The sequence below is a fragment of the Ctenopharyngodon idella genome, chromosome 15 (assembly GCF_019924925.1).
Source record: "Ctenopharyngodon idella isolate HZGC_01 chromosome 15, HZGC01, whole genome shotgun sequence".
Taxonomy (NCBI): Eukaryota; Metazoa; Chordata; class Actinopteri; order Cypriniformes; family Xenocyprididae; genus Ctenopharyngodon; species Ctenopharyngodon idella.
Window position 1 is genome coordinate 36,602,490 of NC_067234.1, and position 23,104 is coordinate 36,625,593.

The 23,104-nt window shown below is 39.3% G+C and overlaps 1 protein-coding gene across 1 annotated transcript in view; it reads right to left on the reverse strand.

Moving 5' to 3' along the window:
• The window catches only part of lrfn1 (leucine rich repeat and fibronectin type III domain containing 1), a 139,519-nt gene extending 124,960 nt beyond the window's left edge, over positions 1-14,559 (reverse strand). The window contains 1 exon segment of the mRNA XM_051861801.1: positions 13,590-14,559. The gene's annotated coding sequence lies outside the window, so the exon portion shown is untranslated.
• Between the last annotated feature and the right edge of the window lie 8,545 nt (positions 14,560-23,104).

Below are 23,104 nucleotides of genomic sequence, written 5' to 3' on the forward strand. Positions count from 1 at the left end.
AGTGTCACATGATCCTTCAGAAGTCATTGCTGATTTTCTGCTTGGTTATCAATTATTACTGATGCTCAATTATTAATAATGTTTCGTATTATTATTATCAGTAGCTGTGTTTCCATCCACCTAATTTTATGTGCATTTTGAGATATTGCATAAAAAACTGCTGGATGGAAACGTGAACATGCGCTCAATTGAGGCGGATACATTTCTATCTCACAAGAAGACATGCACATAAACTATGATGAAAACACATTTACCGAATAAATCCTTTGATGCGCAACAAAAAAACCCATGTGACAAAAAACCCATGTGACCAGCGGACCAATCGCATCACAGCAACTCAAATGTTGGTTTGGTCATTCTGAAGCCAAAGTCAGTCATCAGGATGATTTGGTTTAATTCCAACTTTTTAGTACAGATATTTTGCGCCAATTTCCCAGGAAGTGATGGTTTTGTTCTCTTGAACACATGGGATGGAAACGCTGCTTTATTCACAAATGTTTAAATGTTTAAGTTAAATTTGCATCTTTGAATAGAAACGTAGCTAATGTTGAAAATTATTTGATTATTTGAGGATAATTTGATGAATAGAAAGTTTCACACAGATCTGAAGCAGCTTAACTGTTTTCAACACTGATATTGATCAGAAGTGTTTCTTGAGCAGCAAATCATCATATTAGAATGATTTCTGAAGGATCATGTGACACTGAAGACTGAAAATTCAGCTTTGATCACAGGAATAAATTACATTTTACTATATATTCACATAGAAAACAACTATTTTACATTATAATAATATTTCACAATTTTTTACTGTATTTTTGATCAAATAAATGCAGTCTTGGTGAGCAGAAGAGACTTCTTTCAATATAAATTATTCCAAACTTTTAGCCAGTAGTGTGTGTTAATATGGGGTGCAGAAAACACACTAATGCCCTCCAGACAGAGTAGGCCATAGTGACGCTTGTTTTCAGCTTGAGTTTGACGCAGAGACAGACAGACATACTTTATTGATCCTCAAGGGCACATTCAGGTAGTTTCAAATGCGTTCCAAACTCTAACATAATAAATCAAAGTCTTTAGGTGATAAAAAAAACAGCTCACAGAAGCTAATGAACATGGAGAGTAAACAGCGAGGGTGGCAGAGGTCCAGCACAGACCACTGATTTAGCCCCCATGCTAATGGCAGTGAACACATATCCTCATCAATCACGCTGTCTGCCGCGGAGGCGGACGAACAAATAGCTGTTTGGTGCTCTCAATCATCGTGGACATGCTGTCTGCTGTCAAATCCTCTACTTAACGTCAGGTTTTAGCCAGCAAACAAGAGCTTACAGCTACTGAAATGTGCATCTTCCCTGCACAGATAGCTAATCTCCGTCTCGCACATTCTACGTTATTATTTTGTGTCTCTGTGTTTCAATCCTTTCTCTTTGGCTGCCATTTGCCCTATAAATGGATTTCTGGCTTTTAAGTCGAGCCGCTCTATGCTAATACTCTCCAACCCTTTCAAGCTGTGCTTTCCAAAAAGTAGCTCTTAAGCGCTGTGCATTAGGAAGTTTTCTAAATGATTATGTCAGATTAGATCAGCGTGGAAGCGAGTCACATCTACTTTGGTGATCTTCTCATGTCACACAAGTTGCGAGCACAAACTAAAAAAAGTAAATCAATCGAAGAGAATCTCATTGCGGACCAGACCAACAGATTTTATTGCTAAGATGTTGCCCGTTCATGAAGTCATTACTACTCTTATTGTGAGTGATTCATCAGTGCACGTTATTACAAAGAAAAAAGCCCACCAATCCCTCATATTTTTCAACCACCTGTCAAATAGATATGCTTTAAACTATCCAATCAAATCCTTATAGATTAAAACAAGCCCTTGTATGAATTTCTCATTGAATATCTAGTTTCGCATCGGATTACAGAAGTCAAATGGGTTGAAAATTCCCTTTCAAGTTGACTTTAAAGAGTTAGTTCATCATAAAATAAGAATTAAGTCATAATTTACTCACTCTGGTGTTGTTCAATATTGAAAGCAATAATATAGATCTATGTTAAAGTTGATGAGACATTGAAATCTCTGACTTGATTGCAGACTTTAGTATCTTGGCAAATCTGAGTACAGTTTGAGATATTGTTGAGAATCTACTGGAACTCATTTGAGATTTCGGGAGTTTTTCTCAGGAGGAAATCTGAGGTTTCTACTTTTCAAATAAGAACCATCTTAACTTTCTTCAGATGCTTCCAAGGAAAGAAGTGTGAAATAAATGCATTCATGATGTTTATGGACTGACACCATTTTAAGTTCATTATTTTTCTGTGTTGGAATCGGAATATAATCCATTAGGGAAACAACAATACCTCAAATCAATACTACAGAACAACATAAAGCCATCATCTCTTATAACACCATTACTTCTGTTATATCACCATAGAAACATGACGTCCTCAACACAGCATAATAACATAACACCTCTCGTATCACCACAACAACATCACTGCTTCCGTACCATCCAGACATAGAGGAACATTCTGGGTCGTGATGGCAAATAAAGCCTCCTGGTTCAATTATTGAATATTGCAGGAGTGTATGACAGACAGACAGAATGATGGATGGAGGGATTGGTGGAGGGATGAATGGAGGGAGGGAGGGATGGATGGACATAATTATCAAAAGAATTATGACTGTGCACCAATTCGATTCAAATTCACATTCATGAATAGAAAGGGAAATGGTGTTAAATTCTGAGCCTTGTGGCACAGAGTGACACTTTACAAATGTGGACTCAGCTAGAGCTCTGATATTGAATTTTTTGACAGGTGCTCTCAAGTCTAAAACTAGCATCGATTGGAGTCTAGACGTGTTTAGTCAGGAGCGAGAGGGCCGGTGCTTCTGTACTACAGGCCACATCTAAATGGCCCGGCACTAGGTGAACATTAAAAAGTTATTAATCAAACAGAAGCACCTAGGAATTTGTCGCAGGCTGATAAATTGTCTACTTCGCCTGGAAGATAGTGGGCAAACATAATCACTTCAACGATTAGTTTAGCCTTACAAGATCTACAATGTGTTTAAAAAGTTGTTAGGAAACAATAAAAACAAAAGGTTACTTTTGTGCCATGGCAGCGGTGCTGAAAAATCACCCGGATTGTTAGAGGAACGTGGTGGAGTGGAAATGCTAAATCAGCTTGAGAACAACAGCTGGAACACTTTGTACAAACATCAGTCCTGATGGCGGGAAATGTTCAATAATCGCAGATGAGTAATTGAGCATTTTTATGTCATCACATGAAATTATTAAAGAGCTGTTTTTGGTTTTCTTTCAGACTTCTTCTACATGCTTGATCTTGCACCAGTCATGTAAGGTCATGAAGTGATTTAGTGATTATTGTGATTTCATTCAACCTCCATCTCATTCAATAGAGTAGCACAACCCTTTATTATGGCCAAAATCCATTATTAGAGACCAACTCCGGCCTATAAGATGGATTAAAGTAGAATTAGCTTTGCCAGGATTGGTATAGAGGTTCATTCTGATATGAATTTTAATCCAGGATTTTTCAATTTGACATGCAGGTTCTGCCAGGACTGGTCTTTGTGATATAAATGTTAAGCCAGCATTGGTAAATTTGATTTAGAGGTTCTGCAAGGATTTGCTAAACCGGTACGGGTCAATTTAACTCCGAGCTTCTGCTGATATGAGGCTCATTTGATTTTACTACCAAACCTTAATACATTCACAACAGAGCTTGTCTTTTTGCTGTGGATTAATTTTAGGAGATGAGAAGAACACAAGCTGTTTGCTAAAGGCAATTACTGTGGAGACATAATGAAGAAATGAGTTATACTACAACAAGCATATTAGTGTCATCAATAACCGTTCACTTACACAATTCAGACCAAACAGTGTTCCTACCAATTGCAAAGCGTTGAGGGTTGGTAAGACAGATGTGGGTGCAGTTCAGAGGTACGAAACCGCTCTGACACCGGCTCCAGTGTGAACGCGCCCTCAGAACTGCTAGTCTGATTGTAAAGTTCTGTCAGTATGAGCCAGATTGACTCTGGTGGAGCCCGTGAGGCGTCAGGGACAGATGGAGGTTGAGCCGGACTTTCACAGCCAGCGACACTCGCCAAAAACACGGACCCGTGAGAGAACAGAGAACTGTCTGCATGTAGGACACATTTTATATGCATATCATCTGCCACTGATATGACAGTCGTTTTCATCCCTAAATGACTTAAATTTAGAGATGTTACTGAGTTCAGAAGCTTGATGCAAATGAGGAATGTAATTAATATTTCTTAAAACAAGAGCTCTTGAGCAATAATTTGGTTTTCATGGGAATTAATTCAAGGATCTGCTGCTAATTCACTTCTCGTGAGCCGGGGTTTATGAGACGATGAAGGGCTGGAAGAATGAAAGAAAGATTGAGCAGCATTTCAAATGAAATTAGTATTTTCTGGCTGAAGAGGTGGAGGTGTCTCATCTTCTGAGGATGAACCTGAACTGACCCCAAACCAGCGTGTTCAAAACAATAAAACTGAAATTACTCTACTTTGGGAATGTGTGTGTGTTGCAGTTTTCTATTCATTTCTTCTGTCTGTCGTAATGCTTTCCATCAGTCTCATTACCAGGCAGGTTCAGCTTTCAGTGCAGATGTGACTTTATGATGTTATTCGGTCTGTGTGAGATGTTAATGATCCTAGTTCATTACTTCAGTAGGGGTTTGTCTCTATCATCTAATGGTGCTACACATTCCTTCCTCGGTTCCGTCGCTGTTTCTCTCTCTCTAAGGTGATGATACATGGGATAACTTTTTGAGCAATGTTGCTTGGGCACTTTTCCATTGAGAATGGGAAACAAATTTTGATCTAAAGTATCCAGATAGACATTTGTTGCCCATTCTCAATAGGAAAGGGCCCAAGCAACATCGCTCGGCATCATTGCTCAAAAAGTTGCCCTGAATATCATCACCTTTACCCCATTTCCACCAAAATAGAGCTTGAGTGGTGAATTTCTCTCAAAATCAGTCTGACATAAGAAGGAATGTCAGTCAATTCATTTATTTTTACTGATTTTGCTATCATTATGATAGGACAGTAAGTTGACAGGAAGCAAAGTCGAAGAGTGAGAGGGGGACGGGATCGGGAAAGGTCCATGAACCGAGACTCAAACTCGGGAAGCTGCCCACGAGGCTGTTGACATTGACAACCAGTTCAAATATTTAACATTGTTATTGTATTCCTAATCACATTAATGCATTTAGCTCCTTTTAAACATGCAATATGTCTGGGTAAAAAAGAACAAAATTCCATTATTAAGCAAGTACACAAATTTACTACAGCAAGCTTACAATGACTAATATTTTTTAAGTCAGATTTGGCAGGAAATTTCATAAAGAAAACAAGGTTCAGCTACTATCGGTGTGTGAGTTACTTGCTAAAACAAACATATTGCATTTGCATGCAGGACTTTCTTCTTACTGTCAGTGGGTGTGTAGTGACAGATTGGCTCTTATAAGATCATTAAAGGGAACCATGTGTATACGTCCTGCATCTTATGTTTCAACCACTGAAAGAGACAGAAAGTGAAAGTGAAAACTACACAACAGGCCTGTTATCAAGTTGTGTGGAGAACACAGTGTAAATTAATCCAACAGTGCTCTCACTCACAAAACAACTGCAGATTCTAGATCTATCTATCTATCTATCTATCTATCTATCTATCGTTCTATCTAACAAACCATCTTGGTTTGATTTATAAATAAATGATCCATTAAGAGGGTCTGTCTCCATCATTTACTGATAAACGGCTACTCGGCTAGAGACCTTTGTGTGTGTGTGTGTGTGTGTGTGTGTGTGTGTGTGTGTGTGTTGATTAGTTCCAATCAGCTTCAAATGTTCTAATCAGATTTTTAGAATTTTTAGCAGTTCATGTCATTAAAATGGATTAAATATGTTGATGGTGTTAAAAGACCAACAAACACGGATGAACTCCAACCTTCTAATGGTCTGACAATGGATTTAGTTACAGACCTTGTTACTAAATAACCTGCTTGCAAACATACCTTGCTCATCATGGTTTTGAGTTCACATTTTACATGGAAACACAGAACCGGGCACCAGCTTATGGTCATGGGGAATCTTCCTCTCTTTGTCGCCCCCTCGGGCTTCAGGTTTCGCTTCAGGAAATAGTCGTGTGTCAATGCGAACGCGGAGCTGTTTTTCATCCCTTCACGCTGATTTCCACATGAATGGCATCTTTGACAGGCATGACACACCCTGCGGATTGGTGAAGCTCACGGACAGATTGGTTCTCCCTGTAAACCGCCTGCCCTGACAGCTCAACAGTCACATGACTCCATCACAGTTTCTCTGCATCTCAGTTTCTCCTTATTGGCCTGCTGTAGTGCTGGGTGATATGACTGTTCAACAGAATACATGTCAACCGGAGGTGATTATGCAATACCATTTATAACATAGTATGCATTTGACTGGATATCAGTGAGTGGACAGGACTGCTTTACAAAACAACATGGAGTAATTCTGGAAATAAAATATAAAGTATTTGCAATATTGCATTGCATGAGATAAAGTAGTAAGTTATCCACAAATAGTCATTAAGAGATTATTATTAAAATATAAACCATTTTTGCATTAAATTTATAGCAACCACATCTAGTATATATACTGTTCCAGTGATATTAAATTACTCTGTGAAATGAGATCCCGCCCAATCACAAGATCCGTCAGGCTGAAGGACTCAAGTCTGTGACGCATGACTGAACTGTCGCATTCTCTGAAATCAGAGGTGAAGCTTGTGCCCCGTGTCACTGGGCGCTTTTCAAAAGTATTCATCTGCAAACAGCTCGTCAATTTTTGTGTCTTTTCTCCATCTTAATTAGATGTCTGCTCTGCCAGCGTCTCAGGAAAAATTCAGATGTGTCCCACAGAACTTTTAAATTATTCCTGAAGAGAAGAACCTCTGAAGCAGAACATGTAGCTTCCCTCTGCGTCCGCGACAGGGACTGACAGCACGCAAGTTATCAACCCACTGCAGACTTCTGTTGCAGCCATGGGGGAATTTTAAAAGCATGCGCTCAGAATATCTAAAAGGCTTCGGCTATCTGTCTCTGCATGCATCTGAAACAACTGTTAACCCTCCGCGATTAAGACGGAACTGCGGTAAACGGCTGGCGGCCATCTGATCCCTCTCTGTCAAACTGCACTCCATATGCTATTACATGGCTAATGCTGCATGCTAACGCAGGCCGCAGGATTTATCCGATATTATCTCACTCTTATCCGCCGCTAAAAGCGATTTTCACTCTTGCACAAAGAAGCTTAGAGCATTCTCTGATACCTCATCATCAGCCAATAACCAACAAAGATAAACGCCTCCCCTTTAGACAGCAATGTGAATACAAAAGACTCTAATCGCAGAATTACGACCTCTACTTCAAACCAGACCTGGAAAGACAACTCATGTGCTTCACATGTCCAACCTATCAAATATCATGCCAAACAAGTGTCAGCATCCTCACAACATTTGAAAGTGTTTTGATTGAGTCCTCAAGAAGAGACTCTTTGTTAATCACCACATGACTAGTGGAATTAGTGGTGTTTGTTTAGTCAAGCATCATTACTACTATTGCTCATATTGAGGGTTAGTGATTTCAACAAACACCTTATCAACACCCTAGCAATTATTTCTGATTTCATTTACCAGCATATGTATTTAAGAACTAGGGTGCAAGACCAAAGAATAAAATACATGACCGAATTAAAAATAGACTCAAACTACAACAAAAAAAGACAACAAACTACATAGTCTACATAGCATGCATCATTCCCTACTTACAGTCAACTGTACAGATTTTAAGATTGAAGATCGACCCCTTCTTAATTAATATCCCTTGTCTACAGTATAATGCTATCCAATCATTACACTCAAACCCAAACTATATGACATTTTTAAGATGATCAAAACAGTTATTTTTTTATAATCAACTTTGGCCTGAAAATATTCCTTTATTTGAACAACTTCAATTTGATGATTGTGCACTCTAAAAAATGCAGTGTTTTATATATACAGTGGGTACGGAAAGTATTCAGACCCCCTTAAATTTTTCACTCTTTGTTATATTGCAGCCATTTGCTAAAATCATTTAATTTCATTTTTTTTCCTCAATGTACACACAGCACCCCATATTGACAGAAAAACACAGAATTGTTGACATTTTTGCAGATTTATTAAAAAAGAAAAACTGAAATATCACATGGTCCTAAGTATTCAGACCCTTTGCTCAGTATTTAGTAGAAGCACCCTTTTGATCTAATACAGCCATGAGTCTTTTTGGGAAAGATGCAACAAGTTTTTCACACATGAATTTGGGGATCCTCTGCCATTCCTCCTTGCAGATCCTCTCCAGTTCTGTCAGGTTGGATGGTAAACGTTGGTGGACAGCCATTTTTAGGTCTCTCCAGAGATGCTCAATCGGGTTTAAGTCAGGGCTCTGGCTGGGCCATTCAAGAACAGTCACGGAGTTGTTGTGAAGCCACTCCTTCGTTATGTTAGCTGTGTGCTTAGGGTCATTGTCTTGTTGGAAGGTAAACCTTCGGCCCAGTCTGAGGTCCTGAGCACTCTGGAGAAGGTTTTTGTCCAGGATATCCCTGTACTTGGCCGCATTCATCTTTCCCTCGATTGCAACCAGTCGTCCTGTCCCTGCAGCTGAAAAACACCCCCACAGCATGATGCTGCCACCACCATGCTTCACTGTTGGGACTGTATTGGACAGGTGATGAGCAGTGCCTGGTTTTCTCCACACATACCGCTGAGAATTAAGGCCAAAAAGTTCTATCTTGGTCTCATCAGACCAGAGAATCTTATTTCTCACCATCTTGGAGTCCTCCATGCGGGCTTTCATGTGTCTTGCACTGAGGAGAGGCTTCCGTCGGGCCACTCTGCCATAAAGCCCCGACTGGTGGAGGGCTGCAGTGATGGTTGACTTTCTACAACTTTCTCCCATTTCCCGACTGCATCTCTGGAGCTCAGCCACAGTGATCTTTGGGTTCTTCTTTACCTCTCTCACCAAGGCTCTTCTCCCCCGACAGCTCAGTTTGGCCGGACGGCCAGCTCTAGGAAGGGTTCTGGTCGTCCCAAACGTCTTCCATTTAAGGATTATGGAGGCCACTGTGCTCTTAGGAACCTTAAGTGCAGCAGAAATTTTTTTGTAACCTCGGCCAGATCTGTCCCTTGCCACAATTCTGTCTCTGAGCTCTTCAGGCAGTTCCTTTGACCTCATGATTCTCATTTGCTCTGACATGCACTGTGAGCTGTAAGGTCTTATATAGACAGGTGTGTGGCTTTCCTAAACAAGTCCAATCAGTATAATCAAACACAACTGGACTCAAATGAAGGTGTAGAACCATCTCAAGGATGATCAGAAGAAATGGACAGCACCTGAGTTAAATATATGAGTGTCACAGCAAAGGGTCTGAATACTTAGGACCATGTGATATTTCAGTTTTTCTTTTTTAATAAATCTGCAAAAATGTCAACAATTCTGTGTTTTTCTGTCAATATGGGGTGCTGTGTGTACATTAATGAGGAAAAAAAATGAACTTAAATGATTTTAGCAAATGGCTGCAATATAACAAAGAGTGAAAAATTTAAGGGGGTCTGAATACTTTCCGTACCCACTGTATGTATATATATATACATATATATATATATATATATATATGTATACATATATATGTATACATATATACATACACCCACTGATGGGTTGACAAATATCCCAGAAATGCATTGTTTTTAACCCAGCATTTTTTTAGAGTGTATCAAAAAGTGAAGTAAGTTCATGGAAGCAATGTGAACATTATGTTTTGTTCAAATTGTTCAGTCTGCGATGTATAAGTCTAATTGTAATTCTCAACATCACAACAATCTCATGCTATGGTTACTGCCATTGATACAGACACCAGTGCAAGTTTTTCTTTTTTTTACGCTATTTGAAGCTTCTGCTTTAGAAGTGTGATAAAGGCTAACAGTTTTTATATTTGTGTGAATTTTCACTTCAAATCATCAGAACATGTGCTGTAATGATTCAGTTGCTCATTAAGATGTGTTCTAACATCCGTCTGACACGAAATTAAAAAAAAAAAAACTGCTTAATTAGGCCCAAACCTGAAAGAAATACAAGCCTGTACTGACACAAGCTAACCAGCAACTCCATTAGTGCTGCTGACAGTCTCTATGATACATAAACGCCCGGTTAAATTCCACACACACACTTACATGAGGCTCTGAATGGCGGTAGACCCGGAGACATGGCAAAAACATGCCGTGTCTGAATTAAACATGATCAGCGTTATTAAGCCCAGAGGCTGTTTGCGTAACCGCAACCAGAACAGAATTATTATCTTTTCCATAACCAGCCCAGAGCATTCTGCTTATCATTAAACTAAATCTAATATGCACGCCTGTGATTGGGATAATCCATATCATCAGCATAAACCATTTACTTTTTAGCATCACCCGTCCCGTGAGGATCCAGCAACAGGACGGGGACCAAGGCATCGGTTAGATCGCCTAGAGCTGTTTTTATCTGCGTGAATTAAATATTCTGCAGTAGTCAGCGCATAATCCAGCTGTCACTAATCACAATGTCAGTGTGTGTGTTGCATTTCAGAGCTTTAGATGTGCAGAACATGGATTAGTTTGATCCGCAGGAGATCTTCTGGAAACTCGCGCCGCAGCTGTAGAATCGGTGAATCCATCTGTTTCGGTTCCGAACTGGCAAGTCCGCAAACCAATCACAATCAAGTTCTGTATCACGTGATCGTTGTTAAATTCGGTGGCGGCTGAACAAATGGCACATTTCATCAGGCTTCTGTTTACACAGTAATTATAGTATTGCAATAATAGAGCCCTCACACATCATTCCTCACGCTGGGTTACAGGAAAGAGTCATCAGAGAGCGGACTTGTGCTGCTGCCGGGTTTAACGTGTGTGAGTAATAATTTTAAAGACAAACCGCAGACTGGTGGGTAGAAACAGACGGACTGATGAGACCTGTGTGACTACTGCCCACTGACCAACACACACATTCAACACTGCAATCTAAATTCAGACATACTATAAACTTACATTGTTTTTATACAATTACTACAGATTAATCTTCACACTAACCCTAACAGATAACCCTAACTTATTTGGATGGATGGATGGATGGATGGACGGATAGATAGATAGATAGATAGAAAAAAAAAAGTTCAAGGCTATTTACTTGTGGACAAACCCATTTATTTAGAGAATGGTATATTTTAATTAGTTTATCGATGAGCTCTGACTTTTTCGGTGGCCTTGGTTCATGAAGTATTCTTTCCATTCATTATCTTTACAGGGATTTTAAAAAATCTTAAATAACGAGATCTAAGCCTTGAACTAACAGGCTGTGAGATGAATCACAATATTACAACATTTGATTTGAAGCAAAATTATATGAAAATTGGAAAAAAGTTTGACTTTTTATTGAACTTTACTTTATTGTAGTTATTGAACTACTATCCCACAATGCACTGCAAGTTATGTAATTGAATAAAAATGACAGTAAAATATAAAAATGTTGATTGGATTATATAAGTATAAAATATAAGGTTTCATTATTTGACATTAACTAGCAATGATTGACATTTGAACATTTGAAAGTGAATTAAGACAAATATTAGTACTGTAACTTGTAGTGGAAAATAAATTATTATTAATTATTATAATAATATGAATTAATATTATTATTTTTTGACAATACTGCTGGAATTTACTAATTTACTTTATTCATTTTGATTGGATTTATAAAGCACCAATGTGAATGTAATGTGGACCGAGACTCACATCACATTGAAAAAGAGGTTTAAGTCCACTTTAAAGTCAATATTTTGTCTATTTACTTGCATGTCATGTGATCATTAACCAAACATGTGAACATGAACCGTGAACATGTTATTAAATAATTGAAATATTCATTTAAAATCTCAGAGTTTCCTGAGTAGGCCTAAATAGTTTACGTTTACGGGTTCGGCTGACCAAAAAAAAAAACAAAAAAAAAGGTTTATTAACCCCTGATCTCATGCAATCACATTCATACACTTCAAGTGTCCAAATGCTTTGTAGCCCCTGTATATGATACTAAGTCCATTTAGTTCTAGTAGGCCTATGTCTGGGCTCTCTCTCTCTCAGAGTGTGTGTGTGTGTGTGTGTGTGTTCTTGTATACATGATTTATGAGGACACAAATGTGTATAATGACGTGGATATGTACAGTACATGTTTTTCAAGCCATTTTGTTTACGAGGACACAGGAAGTGTCCTCATAAACCATGTATACAAGAACACACACAGGTTTGTTTTTGTGAATTGTGGGGACATTCCATAGGCGTAATGGTTTTTATACTGTACAAACTGTATTTTCTATCGCCCTACACCAACCCTACCCCTAAACCTACCCATCACAGGAAACCGTGCACATTTTTACTTTCTCAAAAAAAAGACTCATTCTGTATGATTTATAAGCCTTTTGAAAAATAGGGACATGGGGTAATGTCCTCATAAGTCACCCTCTCTTTGTAATACCTATGTCATACCCATGTCATTATACAAATTTGTGTCCTGATATGTCACAAAAACGCGCGCACACACGCGCACAAACACGTGTGTGTGTGTGTGTGTGTGTGTGTGAGTGAGTTATGTGCCAGTGGCCCCCAGCGGCCGCTGCTCCACTCGCGCTCCCAGCCGCAGACAGACACACCCCAACAACAGCAGCGTGAGCTCCGGGACTCGATCTGGACTGCGGTACCGGACCTGCTACGTTTATCTGACCTCTCACATCGGTCTTACTGTGATTTTACTGTGCCCAAAGTCTCTGCGTTACTGATAAATGCAGCAATTCCCAACGGTCCTACTAAAAGAACCGTTCAAAAGCGCAACTAGCCTCTCCAGCAAACCTTTACATAACCTATAGCCAACATCCCAGCGTCCCACAGCCCAACACTGACATTTAAATGTGAAATAAACGGGCCTGAGAATGTAAATGGAAAGTTTAATGACTGTTAATGACCAGAGGAATCTCTGAAGGTCTAGCAGAAGCTGACAAAACAACGCAAGGCGGCAAAGGTCCTTCAATAGGAAGATCAATTAACATTTTCTGACTGACAACAACAGTAATGCCAAATCCCATTAGTTATTTTCATCATCACCTCTTAAAAATGTCGCTCTTCCGCTAATGGGTCTGCAAGTCCTGCTATGCGCATTGAGTATCCGAACCAAAGACACGAATTTGTTTAAATAGACCTCCCAGATTGCATAATAATTTGCAAGGTACCACACCACAAGCAAACAATCGCTCATTATTTAATAAATGTTTGACCTCTAAGGTTTGATTTATTAAACAACGGGCTGGCATTTGACGAAAAGCAGTGTGATGCTAAATATAGTCATCAAACTGAACGCAAATAACTAAAGTATTGGATCACAGAGTGTTTTGTTGGTGTTCTTATCGCTTAAAATGAAAACAATAAGTGCGTTACCTCCGTCCTGGAGCATCCAAACGCCTCTCAAGTTCAGAGCAGCACAGAAATGTCCGAGATCTTCTGATAGATGATGTCTAAATCACCTCCTCTGGGTCCAGAGTCTCGTAACAATATGCTCACCCGGATAAATGTATTCTATAATACATATAAAACGATAAATGTATGAATATAGACCAGGAAATCTCATCTGAATGCAGAAAGCGGCGCGAAAATCTTAACGGCGATTCTTAACGGTTCTTCAATCCAAACGGCTCCCTCGATTCAAACGATCTTTGAAATCCCACAACAGACTTTCGGTTTCAGCACAGATGATTAATAAAGGCCATTTAATCCATGAATTTTTAGCCTTCCACAACACCGTTGGAATGAGGAATTCTCGAACAATCCATAAATGTTGATGGTTTACTTCTGAAGGAGGTCCAGTCAGACTTTTCACCTCACGTCGGATCGCCTCAGAGGAAACACGCCATATAACTACATCGACTGAGGTAAAAACAGTACGATATCGTCGTATTTAGTACATAAACACGAAAATTAGATCAACTGATGAGAAATGCGTTTACAATCCCCTCGGATAAAGAACAAGGGCATGAAAAAAGACGCAAAGGACAAAGCGTCCATTCACACCGGCGCTATTTCCCTCAGAAAAGCCCATCCAGTTTGCTCAGAATACAGATATATTTTCCAGCATTTCTCCAAATGCAGCTCGCAGTTTCATAGATCCAGTGGCCAACGCAGAAGGGATCCCACCCACGTTTATTTCATATGCGCATTTTTTCCCAAACGGCATCCTGCGGGAAACGGTCGCAGAAACCGAATTAGAAACATTTGGCACCGCGCTGGAGTCGCTGATGTATTGCTTTACTCCTCATGAAGGAGCATCTGCGTGTCCCTCCCTCGGTAACAGTCCACTCACGGCGAGCTGAAGACAACACCGCTCTGTGTCTGTAGTGTGCGAGAGGATGAGAGATGGATTTGCACACATGCCAATAGCGGAATTTCACCTGCCTATTCCACATAAGCTACTTTAAATGCACATAGTTTTGAAAACAGACACAGTTCTGCTTCGAAATTAGTCACAGGTGATCAAGAACGTTATCAAAACAAATACAACATTTAATTGTTTACCACACAATCATTCTGCATTATCAATCCCCCCCAAAAAGGGGGACAGGGGCTAGTTGTCACACTTCTGTGGGTAGGATTGAGTTGTAAAGCCAATTAATTTATGGACAAAAACCTTAAAGTCTTGTCAATGGAAAAGCTATTTGCAATATTATTGAAAGAAGAAGAAAAAAAATGTGACAACATGCCCCAATAGGGATGGCTGTTTTATGGGGGTAAATTGTTACAATGAGAGTCTGCCATTAAATGCATATAGACATTTGTAATAGATTTTTTGAGCCACACCCTTAATTTTTGGGTCACACTTGGTACCTTTGTGGTCAAAAGTTACCGAAACTTTGAAATGTAACCTTTTTTCTTCAGGAAAATCAATGTATTATATTTTTGTTCAATAATATTTTTTTTATTATTATTAAGAATTTTGAGGGGGTTTTATGATATTATGCAAAATTTTTATGAGCTATTTTTTACCATTAAAATTAATATAATTTTTTAAAATTATTTTTCAATAAATGCAATATTTTAGATTAAAATAGAGTGAAGGTAACATATCCGAATCATGTCCATGATTTTTTTTATGTGTTCACATATCTAATGTGACAAAATTCACCAAGTGTCATCCCATTCCGATGAAGAAAAAAAAAAAAAAAAAATCCATTCATTTTGGTCATTTGTCAGTCATTTTTGACTGCAAAGGTGTAAAGGTGTTACTTTTTATTTTTCGACCCTTTAACCTATCCAAATCATGTCCATGTTTTGTTTGTGTGTGTGTGTGTGTGTGTGTGTGTGTGTTTGTGTGTGTGTTCACAAAGCTAATGTGACAAAAGTCATCCCATTCCAACAAAGTACAAATTTTTAAAAATTCAAAGCGTAAAATGTTCCTGTTTCAGTTCTGACCGAAGAGGCTAAATACATCAACTCCGTGACCCAAACTGTAAAATAAAAATGTTACCACCCTCCATATGCTAGAAACAGTAACCACAGTAACAATGAACAATAAATCAAATATTTTTCATATTAAGTTAGTGCTGTCTGTCAGAAGAAATCTAGTTTAAAGCAATGTGTCTTTGGAAAATGGAGTCACATGTGTAGTGTCGTTATGATCGACTAACATGAGCACATTGATTTGGGCTCCACAGTTCTCTGCTCTCTAAACCTGAAGCCTGAGTGAGACGTGAGTGAACTTTCTAATGAAAGAATTCCTCGACTTCAAAGACGGCTGGTGAGACGCTGCTGGTTAATATTGCATAAAAACTCATATGGAATAGTTAAGACTATACACATGATGAGCTTAAGTGAAAAAGTATTAAAACACTTGTGCTAGTTATGGATTGAGTCTGGCTTCATAAAACATTACACTTTACTAGGGTTTACGTAATAGTTTAACGTAAATTACCTATTACCTAATATATATACACCGATCAGGCATGACCACCTTCCTAATATTGTGTTGGTCCCGCTTTTGCTGCCAAAACAGCCCTGACCCGTCGAGGCATGGACTCCATTAGACCCCTGAAGGTGTGCTGTGGTATCTGGCACCAAGATGTTAGCAGCAAGTCCTGTAAGTTGCGAGGTGGGGCCTCCATGGATCAGACTTGTTTGTTCAGAACAGTCAACACCTCAAACTCGTTGTTGTGCTCCTCAAACCATTCCTGAACCATTGTTGCTTTGTGGCAGAGCGCATTATCCTGCTGAAAGAGGCCACAGCCACCAGGGAATACCGTTCCCATGAAAAGGTGTACATGGTCTGCAACAATGCTTAGGTAGGTGGTACGTGTCAAAGTAACATCCACATGGATGGCAGGACCCAAGGTTTCCCAGCAGAACATTGCCCAAAGCATCACACTGCCTCCACCGGCTTGCCTTCTTCCCATAGTGCATCCTGGTGCCATGTGTTCCCCAGATAAGAGACGCACACGCACCCGGCCATCCACGTGATGTGACATGATTCATCAGACCAGGCCACCTTCTTCCATTGCTCCGTGGTCCAGTTCTGATGCTCACTGTTGGTGCTTTCAGCAGTTGACAGGGGTCAGCATGGGCACCCTGACTGGTCAGCAGCTATGCAGCCCCATACACAACAAACTGATGCACTGTGTATTCTGACACCTTTCTATCAGAACCAGCATTAACTTCTTGAGCAATTTGAGCTACAGTAGCTCGTCTGTTGGATCGGACCACACGGGTCAGCCTTCGCTCCTCATGTGCATCATTGAGCCTTGGCCGCCCATGACCCTGTCGCCGGTTCCTTCCTTGGACACTTTTGATAGATACTGACCACTGCAGACCGGGAACACCCCACAAGAGCAGCAGTTTTGGAGATGCTCTGACCCAGTCGTCTAGCCATTACAATTTAATGCATGCATTATTACTGCCATTTCAATGCATTGTGATGCACGCATGTTCGCATTATACACCCATATTTCTCAAAACCCAGAGCGCTACAATCACATAAGGAGCTGATAATTGCATTGCCGCGTTGAGGACAGAGCGTTGCCTGAGCAGAAGAACGGAATGCTGTTTTCTCCAGATAGAGGAGGTGTGGGAGATTTTGCTGAGTTTTGTGGCTAATACAGAAACACGCTGTTCTCCCGTCACTCAAACGCCACAGCAGCGCGGCAGGGATTCACAGATGTGTAGACATATCTAGGCCTCACACAGGGCCGGAGAGTGGGAAAGAGATGAGGTGATAGAGAGAATGTGATGTGATGGAACAGAGAAAAGGAGCACGCGTTAGTTTGCATTTGCTGAAATGTTTTGCGCTAATGCCATTTCTAAGACTCTTTTCAGAAATATTGCATTACAGAAATGGGCGAATAGTTCACAGCTGGGTCACCAGACAATGAACGTCAGTGATAAATGACCTTCACAAACATACAGCGAGGACCAAAAGTCTGAAACCACCCGGATATAAACAGAAAGGTTTTTGAAATAAAATGAAGTGGACATATTTAATTTAATTTTGCAACTTCGACACTGTTATTGAACTGAACTGAATCAAGATTGAACTGAATAATGACTCTATTGTGTTTTTAGAGCTGCTTTACAACAGAAATTAAATTTGTCTCATATTTGATGAAGTTTGAATCATTGATTTTGTTATTTTCCTGTCAATCTGTATTGTATTTGGGTCATTGATAAATAAGTTTTTTAAAAGTGTAAAAAACATAATGGAGATATAATTCATTTTTAAGTTTTATTAAGTGTTAACAATGAGATTATGTGGTTTTTATAATCAATTAACACTGCTTTTGTCATTTTTTACAAGATGGACAAAATTTGTCATCAAAAAAATTCATTCAGTTTAACCAAAATTTCGGTTTTACCGAATGACACTTTTGGTTATACCGAATGACGATATTTTCAAACAATGCTAACAGGCTGATATCTAGCTAGCTAACAAAAGGACAATCAAACATTTTATATTTAGTACAAGTTTTTAAAATATTACAACATTTTCCATGTTTTATAGCGGTTGTACCGAATGACCTGATGTTTCGGGACATGCGTATGAACAAGTGAAAACATGAATTTTTCAGATAGTTAAGAGAGAGTTAGTTACTTTGCTTCATGACCATGTGGTCCTTTGCAGGTGTCTGAATGATGTCACATGATATTGACCACATGACTTGATCCAAAATGGTCCCTTTATATTGGTTTTATTACCAAATATTTTAATATTTTAATACCATTTTGCACTATGTTGATAAATGATGTTATAAAAACATGCCAAAATAAAACATATATACATTTATTACATTACATACACAAATGAAATGGCTGTGTTGGCCTTTGGACGGTTAAACCGAATGACCTTTTGACATTTCAAAATCTTTAAAATACCTTTATATGTAGCAAAATATAATTAAAAACCTTTTGGATTCAATAAAAGAGATCTAGTTGTACTACCTCACATACTTTGGATGTCATATCTTTGTTTTTTAATGTTATTAAGGCCTTTGGACAAAAAAAATTACCCATCACGTCATTGACCGCTTGACTTTTCTTCTAAACAAACAAGTTGCTCTTTGAAACATCCTGAATGCAATGACAGTCTGAAAATCATGTTCAATTTTAAATTAAACGTTACTCAAAATGTTACACTGACCATATCATTTTGTACCGGAAAAGAACTGCATTTTCTCTAGTGGTCTCAGAATTTGGACTCTTAAACACACCACAAATTCTCAAGGTCTATAACTTTTCTTCATCAAAGCCAGAGAGGATTTCACTGCAGAACTAACTTACTAAAATACAAGAAATCAATTTGGCATAACTAAAGGAGTATAAGTATTGTTTAGGCTGTTTTATAATGTCAGCACCATGGAGAGTTCCCATTCTTCTGCCACACTCAGGACCTTGGACAGCGGCGGTTCAATAGATAATACATTCATTTCAATGGCAGATTCTACTCAATAATAGTTTAGTATAATAATGGCCTTCTTTAGAGCATTAGAAAATTAGCATTCAGTTTCTTAGACATGAGCAGAACTTTTCTTACCTGAATGTCTGATAATACACACATTACTCACTTGGGTTACTATAGTAAACACTTCATTTCTGACTCCAAATAGTAATTTTGTTAGATTACCACATATATGATGACTAACTACACTATCTAATCAAACTGTAACTGTGCACATGCCATTATTGTGATACACAATAAGACATTATAAATTCTATGCATTGTTTTAAATATAATGGTAAATGACTGTTCACACATGCATTAAATGCCACATTTCACTGCACCGTTTATAATGGCTCCATTTTGTCATGCATCCAGAAAGCAATGGTTTTCAATTGTGGAAAAGGTGAAGAATTCCTGCAGGCTTTTTGTATCGAAAAGAAAAAACAACACTGGTTTGTACACCTGCATCCATTCCATAACGAAGATGCTTTTTAATTAAGTCGCTGTGTGAATGCATTGCCTGGTGGCACAGATTAACATTCGCATGATTGCACCGTACATCAGTTCCTCAGGTCCAAATCTTCATAATTAATTTAAAAAAAAACCTGTAACATTTCACTTCTATTTCTTATTTATAGCATAACTCCAAGACGTGTGAAATCCTGAAGGAAACATGTGTGTGGCATGTTTCTTTTAACTTCGCCTGTCATTCGGTACCGATGCTGATGAAACCACATCTTTCAGCTTAGTTTCCTGAAACTAGATTTACATTTGTGCCAAACATGTTTCCTGTTGTTTGCACCACAATAGCGAGAGTGCAGCTACATTTTGACATTTAATTGAATGGTTGATCCTGTGTGCAATGGACTAGACATCTGAGATACTGTTAAATGAGGTTTCAAAAGCTCAAAAAGTGAAGTATGCATTAAAGTCAGCATTAAAACTGAAGTAGCGCTCATTTTTCTTCCCTATTGTGACATATATCTGAGTGAAATGACTTTGCAAACAAGAACAAATGTAGGGCAGGGCTTGATTTTCTCCGTAGGGAATTGATTGGATTTTTGTGGTTTGCTATTGGTGGATCTCATGTGAGTGACAGGTTGCCCCGCCCTCGTCATACGAGAAGAGAAGAGATGCTGCAAGGGAGGGGAAGATATTTTGATTCAAGATTACGAGGAACATGAATTTAAAACAGTGATGTGCAATGATAAATCATTTGTAAGTTTACTGTCAAACCTGCATGACATTACACAAAACAATTCTTGCAACTATTTGACTATTTAATAATCATATTTTCAACATGTATTTATTCAAATTGCATAGAATCAGCATAAATTGTTAAATCAGATATGAATGGTGTAAATGTGGCTAGCTGTGGAACAAGTAAGATTCAGTTGGTTTAAAGAAATTGCATTTATTGATGATAAATATATACCTACTTATTTTGTATTTAAAACACATTCAGTTTATTAGTTCTGTTACATAAATCTCATTCTTGTTTCATTTTTGTATGACTGACTAAATCAAATTTAATTTTTATATGCAATTAATATACATAAATCTTAAATTTAGGCCTATTTTTTTTTTTTTTTTTTTTTTTTGTGCGTGTACTGTAACATGATAAGTGCTGAACCTGAAACTCACGTGAGTCTTTTTCCTCAGGAGAAACATCTGAGAAGCTTTCTATTTCCAATCGAGACATTAAAGAGATTTGATTTCATCTGTGATTTGTCTTTGTGTGAATGATATGAATACTTCAGGTGTGTGTGTGTGTGTGTGTGTGTGTGTGTTTCAGTGGAAGGTCTCAGCGTGAGAAGATTACACTCATCTAGCAGGTTATCTAAAAATTGTGTTACCACAGCGAGAGACAGAGAGGAGAAATCGGAATTCTTATCAGAGGGAATCATCTCAGCGATACATTCACACTGCTGCCATGGCAACGGAGCATTCCAAAGAATTTTGATGAGAGATCAGGAGAGAGAAAGAGAGAGGGAGGGAGGGATGACAAGGAAGACAATTTGTTACCTGAACTGCATGAGCAAGCAAGCCTGATTGTTCAACACACACACACACACAGAGCAGTTGTTATCTGGACCACAGCACAGAAAAACATTGTTGCATCTGTTGCGTCACAGTGGACACTTCTGCCAGATGCGTGAGAACGAGTGATTTCTGCTGGGATTATCAACGCAAACTCATTTAGAATGTTCTCTCTTTCTCTGAGAGAGAGTGAGGAATAAAGGGAAAGGAGGTAAGAAGACAGAGTGTGTGTTTACAAGAAGGTAAGAAGAGAGAGAGTCTGTGTTTACTAGCTGTAGTTTCAAGCTCAATCTGACAAAACCTCCCTGTGTGACGCACTCACACTCCTAAAAAATGATTCATAAAAACAATATCAAATGCTTTGTTTTAGGACTTTGGGTCAGTCTGCAGCAGGGCTCTGCATCACTCACAACTGAACTGAGAATGCTTTTTAATTATTATTATTATTTTTTTTTAATTCCACTCCTTTGAACTAAATTTGAATGAAAGGGAAAATAATTAAAGAATTGTAATTAAAATAAATGCTGCATTGCTTTTCTAGAAGATGGATGGATGGATGGATGGATATGTGGGTGTTTGGATATGAGGGTGGATGGATGGATGGATGGATGGATGGATGGATGGATATGTGTGTGTTTTTGATATGAGGGTGGATGGATGGATGGATGGATGGATGTGTGGGTGGATGGATATGAGGGTGGATGGATGGATGGACGGATGGATGGATATGTGGGTGTTTGGATATGAGGGTGGATGATGGATGGATGATGGATGGATGGATGAATGGATGGATGGATGGATGGATGGATATGTGGGTGGATGGATGATTTGGGAGGGTGGATATGAGGGTGGGTGGATGGATGGATGGATGATTTGAGAGGGTTTATGAATATATTGGTGTATGGACGGATGATTTGGGAGGGTTTATGGATGGATGGATGTGTGGGTGTATGGATGGATGGATGGGTGTATGGATGGATGGATGGATGGATGGATGTGTGGGTGTATGGATGGATGAGAGGGTGGATGGAGGTGTGGGTGCGTGGGTGGATGCTTCTATGGATGGGTGGGTGGGTGGATGGATGCATGGATGGATGGATGGATGGATATGTGGGTGTATGGATATGAGGGTGGATGGATGGATATGTGGGTGTTTGTATATGAGGGTGGATGGATGGATGGATGGATGGATATGTGGGTGTTTGGATATGAGGGTGGATGGATGGATGGATATGTGGGTGTTTGTATATGAGGGTGGATGGATGGATGGATGGATATGTGGGTGTTTGGATATGAGGGTGGATGGATGGATGGATGTGTGGGTGTATGGATGGATGAGAGGGTGGATGGAGGTGTGGGTGCATGGGTGGATGCTTGTATGGATGGGTGGGTGGGTGGATGGATGCATGGATGGATGGATATGTGGGTGTATGGATATGAGGGTGGATGGATGGATGCATGGGTGTTTGGATATGAGGGTGGATGGATGGATGGATGGATGGATATGTGGGTGTTTGGATATGAGGTTGGATGGATGGATGGACGGATGGATGGATATGTGGGTGTTTGGATATGAGGGTGGATGGATGGATGGATATGTGGGTGGATGGATGATTTGGGAGGGTGGATATGAGGGTGGGTGGATGGATGGATGGATGATTTGGGAGGGTTTATGGATAGATTGGTGTATGGACGGATGATTTGGGAGGGTTTATGGATGGATGGATGTGTGGGTGTATGGATGGATGAGAGGGTGGATGGAGGTGTGGGTGCGTGGGTGGATGCTTGTATGGATGGGTGGGTGGGTGTATGGATGCATGGATGGATGGATATGTGGGTGTATGGATATGAGGGTGGATGGATGGATGGATATGTGGGTGTTTGGATATGAGGATGGATGGATGGATGGATATGTGGGTGTTTGGATATGAGGGTGGAT